We start from the raw sequence: 5502 nt of genomic DNA, 5'->3' as shown, positions 1-5502 counted from the left end.
CGTACATAGCAACAGGCCGAGGGAGTGAGGCTGGGCTTAAAGGGACCCTGCCCTCTTCTTGCTGGGTGCCGGTACCAGGTCCCACTCCAAGGCAGATGGCATCAGTGAGGCCCCAGGCCCAAGAGTCCCAGGCCATGGCAGGCAGGATGCCTGGCTCCCAGGGCAACTTTTTGGGCTTCTGGGGACACCCCTCTTTCTCCCACGTGGAAATAAGCGCCATGGGGAAAGTTCATGTGAGTCAGGGCCCTGGAAATCACCATCCTTTCCTTTGTGCTGATCAGAAGATGGACGACACTAACCCCGGGCACACAAAGCCTGTTCTGCAGCTGTGGCCTGGGGTGACAGTGTCCTGGCATGGGTGCATTAGGGTGTCCAGCTGATGGGGCCCTGGCTGGCAGCTGGGTGCCTCTATGAGCTCCATCCCCAGCCCCAATCTCAGCCAGCCATGCCTGTGTGCCTGCCTGTGTTCCCCACCAGCCCAGGCACTCACTCCGTGGGACAGCGGGCAGGTCCTTTCCATCCCTGTCGTCCCAGGGCTTGTCACTTAGCAAGAGATGGCTATAGCACCACCCTGAAAAACTCTGCCAAGGGGAATGGCAGTGGTACTTCAGCAAATGTGGTTTCTTGGAGCAACTAGATGTTGTGAGTTGTAGGACCCTTGGGGCGGGGGCAGGGGGATGAGGAGAGCTTGGGGTCACGGTGATAGGTCAGAAACACAGGGAGGTGGGGGCATTTTTACTGTTGGTGATGAGAAAGGTCAGAGAAGTGATTGGTTGGTCAAAAGTGGGCTCACATTTGGGCTCTGTCTGACCTCCAGTGGGTCCTTGGGCCAATGGCCTGAACCCTGCTCTGTGAAAGAGTTCACAAGACCGCATCTGTAAAGTTCCCTGTGCAGGGATACGGTCCAGGGATGCTGGGGGCACTTAGTGAGTGGTGGCCCATGAAGCTCCCGCCCACTTTGTGTGGTAGGCAGGCCTGCCTGGAATTTCCGACAGCCCTGGACCTCACCTGTGGTGGTCTGCCCTTCCCAGGGTGCCTGTTCCCTGCAGGCAGGGCAGCCCTGGGAGGGCACAAATGTGACTGGCAGAGGGAAGAGACCCCCACACTCCTGCACAGGCCTCAGCCTGAGTGCACTTACAAGTGAGGGAGCTCTGGCTGCCCAGGCCTTGTGGGGAGAGCGGGGAGGCCTGGCCCAGTGCCCTTCCAGCTCAATGCGATGCCCCTGCTCCTGCTGGACATTGCCCCCTCCCCCACCTGAACAGCTGCTCCCACAGGAGCCTAGGCGGGCAAAAATTCCCACAGTGCTCCCAGCTGACCGGGGGCCTCCCCATGCCTCCCCCATTTCTATTCTCTTTTCCCCAGGCCATCGCAGGGGGTAGCTCTGAATTCCCAGCTTAATGGGGCCCACAGCCCCTTGGGCAGCCTGGAGCCCACAGAGGGTGTCAGCTTGGAGACCTGCCCTCCTCGCCTTCATCAGCACCAGGATGGCTTTGTCAGCACCACGTGGCAAGAGGGACGAGCTGAACTTCTAGGCAGGGAGGGGACGCTGCAGGGTGGAGGGAGAGCACTTTCTGGGGTTTGCTTGGAGACTCTCCCCAAAGCTCCCTACTTTGGACCATAGGCCGCTACTTGCCACGGGGGCACTGTCTCATTATCGCTTCTCTAGCTGCCTTCCGTAGTCTTGGAGACTGAGGCTGATGGGCCCAGAGCTGCTGGAGCTGTGAGACACAAACCCTGCAGGAGCTGGGTCTTCTGAGGGGAGTCAGGCAGTGCACAAAGCCATGCAGACTGCAGCACCGGCCAAGGACAGTGGACAGTGGCCTGGGGCACTGTCACCTCTGGGAGACTTTGGAGGGAAGAAACCTAGGCCCTGGGGAAGCAGGGAGGCCAGGCATCATTAAACATGCGCTTGGCCAGGTGCACTGGTTCATGCCTATAATCCCAGCACTTTGAGAGGCCAAGGTGGGAGGATCACTTAAGGCCAGGAGTTAAAGACCAGCCTGGGCAATATAGCAAGACCCCCATCTCTAAAAAAAAAAAAAAAAAAAATTAACCAGGCCTGGTGGCATCCGCCTGTAGTTCCAGCTACTCAGGAGGCTGAGGTGGGAGGATTGCTTGAGCCCAGGAATTCGAGGCTGCAGTGAGTTATGATCATGCCACAGTGTCTCTGTTCACGACGCCATCTGGTCTGAGTTAGGTACAGGCCAATAAAAGAGGCAGTTAATCTCCAACAAGGTCAGTGATGGGGAGGGGGAGTTCTGGTCTCTGGTCTTTCCTCGTCATTTACAGAACGGGAACAATGGGGAAGAGGGTTAAGCTCCAGTTTAAGAGGCAGATCTGCAGAACAGGCTCCATGACCCACATCACAGTCGCATATCTCTCAAGGCTTAAAGTGGTTTTGGGGTTCCAACAGCTTTTACATTTTTTTCTTTTCTTTCTTTTTTTTTTTTGAGACAGTGTCTCGTTCTGTCACATAGGCTGGAGTGCAGTGGCACCATCTCGGCTCGCAACCTCTGCCTCCTGGGTTCAAGCGATTCTCCTGCCTCAGCCTCCCGAGTAGCTGGGGACTACACGCACGCACCACCATGCCTGGCTAATTTTTTAATTTTTTTTGGTGGAGACGGAGTTTCATCGTGTTGCCCAGCATGGTCTCAAACTCCTGATCTCAAGTGATCTGCCCGCCTTGGCCTCCCAGAGTGCTGGGATTACAGGCATGATCCACTGCACCCAGCCAGCTTTTAAATTTTACGTACTCTCACATGTTGGATACCCAGCTGGTATCAGAGAATTGGTGTGAAAAGTAACAAATATTTGGTGTTAGAAAAACACCATTTCTCCCCCTAACCCCCCAGCTCTGTGTCGTGGAAGTTTTACCTGGGGTGTTATACTCTAGGCAGGTGCGGTCAAAAAGACAGGGGCTCTTCTCCCAGCTCCTAGTCTGGCTCTTCATTTCGCCCTGGGAGGGGAAGGCTGCTGGCCTTTCTCTACACAGCACCCCACCCCTCCCTGCCCATCCCTGTGTTGCAGAATCTCTACTGCAAGCAGGTACAGCAGAGAGGACTTTCCCACAAGGCCCACCTGGAGCGTGGAAGCTCTTCTCCAGGTGTGGCAGGTTGAGAATGCTTGGGCCCTGCCGGCCCAACTCCAGCTAGCTCATAGGATGGAGGCTTTTTCACACCAGGCGGGGCGAGACCAGCTGAGAATACCAGTGGCTGCCACCCCCTGGTACCCACTTATAGAGCAGGGTGTGACTTAGGAAAAGTAGGTCCCTCCCCCAGTTTGGGTGCCGTGGCACGTGGGTTTTTGCTTTGGGGAAAGAGGCAGGGGAAGAGGACAAACAGCTCTGTCACTCTGCCGAGGGGACTCACTTCTGTCACAGCTTCAAAAAATCCATGTCTAAAGGCTGTCAGAGACAAAATTACAACCAATCAGTTTAAATAGCGTAATTGACTCTTTCTCTTTCTCTCTCTTTCCCTCTCTCTCTTTCTCTTTCTCTCTCTCTCTCTTTCTTTCTCTTGCTCTGTCGCCCAGGCTGGAGTGCAGTGGTATGATCTCAGCTCACTGCAACCTCCACCTCCTGGATTCAAGTGATTCTCCTGCCTCAGCTTCCCAGGTAGATGGGATTACAGGTGTGTACCACCATACCCCGCTAATTTTTGTATTTTTAGTAGAGATGGGGTTTCACCATGTTGGCCAGGCTGGTCTTGAACTCCTGACCTCAGGTGATCTGCCCGCCTCAGCCTCCCAAAGTGCTAGGATTACAGGTGTGAGCCATAGCACCTAGCCTTAATTGGCTTTTATTTGTTATTCTAGAATTGGGCAATAGAATGAGTGTCCCAATTTGCTGAACAGAGGAGGCTGGTTTTACAGATGGAGAAGGCTGACAAAGCAGAAACAGAACAAAAAGTGGATTGGTTGTTTCAAAGTGACTTTCAGCTGTGTGCAGTGGCTCACACCTGTAATCCCAGCACTTTGGGAGGCCGAGGCGGGTGGATCACCTGAGGTCAGGAGCTCGAGACCAGCCTGGCCAACATGGCAGAACCCTGTCTCTACTAAAAATACAAAAAAAAAAAAAAAAAATTAGCCAGGCGTGGTGGCACATGCCTGTATTCCCAGCTACTTGGGAGGCTGAGGTAGGAGAATCGTTTGAATCCAGGAGGCAGAGGTTGCAGTGAGCTGAGATCATGCCATTGCACTCCAGCCTGAATGACAGAGCAAGACACTCTCTCAAGAAAAAAAAAAAAAAAATGACAAATGTTGGCAAAGCATGTCACAACGTCACAGGCTCATGTCAAAAGCCCAGCACCTCGCACCTGATGAGTTCGCAACAAATGGTTGTGGTGATGATAATCATGATGATGATTTGTCAATTAAGATGACACAAACACGCTGGTTTTTATTTGTTTATTTGTTTTTTGAGACAGGGTCTCACTCTGTCTCCCAGGCTGGAGTGCAGTGGCACAACCACAGTTCACTGCAGCCTTGATCTCCTGGGCTCAAGTGATTCCCCACTCCCACCTCCACCCAGTAGGAGGGACTACAGGTGCATGCACCACCTCCGGCTTTTTTTTTTTTTTTTTTTGGAGACGGAATCTCGCTCTGTCACCCAGGCAATCTTGGCTCACTGCAAGCTCCACCTCCTGGGTTCACGCCATTCTCCTGCCTCAGCCTCCCGAGTAGCTGGGACTACAGGCGCCCATCACCATGCCTGCCTAATTTTTTGTATTTTTAGTAGAGACAGGGTTTCACCGTGTTAGCCAGGATGGTCTTGATCTCCTGACCTCGTGATCCGCCCACCTCGGTCTCCCAAAGTGTTGGGATTACAGGCATGAGCCACCACGCCCAGCCTACCTCTGGCTAATTTTTAAACAATTTGTTTTTTAGAGACGGGGGTCTCCCTGTTTTGCCCAGGCTCGTCTTGAACTTCTGGGCTCCAGTGATCCTCCTGCTTCGGCCTCTCAAGGTGTCGAGATTACAGGCATGAGTCACCATGCCCAACCAAACATACCAATTTTTTTTTTTTTTTTGAGACAGAGTTTCACTCTTGTTGCCCAGGCTGGAGTGTAATGGTGCGATCTGGGCTCACTGCAACCTCTGCCTACCAGGTTCAAGCAATTCTCCTGCTGCAGCCTCCCGAGTAGCTGGGATTATAGGCATCTGCCACCACACCCGACTAATTTTGTGTTTTCAGTGGAGACACCGCTATTTCTCCATGTTGATCAGGCTGGTCTTAACTCCTGACCTTAGGTGATCCGCCCACCTTGGCCTCCCAAAGTGCTGGGATTACAGACATGAGCCACTGCGCCCGGCCCAAACATGCCAATTTTTAAAGATTTCAAGTAGATTGGGCACTTTACCAGGGAAATGACTGGAACATTCAGGTTCATCAACTCTGAGATGAAGAGCACTTTCTTTAGCAGGTCAGGTACTCCTGATCCTTGGGCTGGAGCCTGTCTGGCAAACAGCTGAGTCTTGATTAAGTGCCTTCATTCATTCATTCAT

The sequence above is a fragment of the Gorilla gorilla genome, chromosome 13 (genome assembly GCF_029281585.2).
Source record: "Gorilla gorilla gorilla isolate KB3781 chromosome 13, NHGRI_mGorGor1-v2.1_pri, whole genome shotgun sequence".
In the NCBI taxonomy this organism is placed as follows: domain Eukaryota; kingdom Metazoa; phylum Chordata; class Mammalia; order Primates; family Hominidae; genus Gorilla; species Gorilla gorilla.
Note: the sequence above shows the minus strand (reverse complement) of the source record.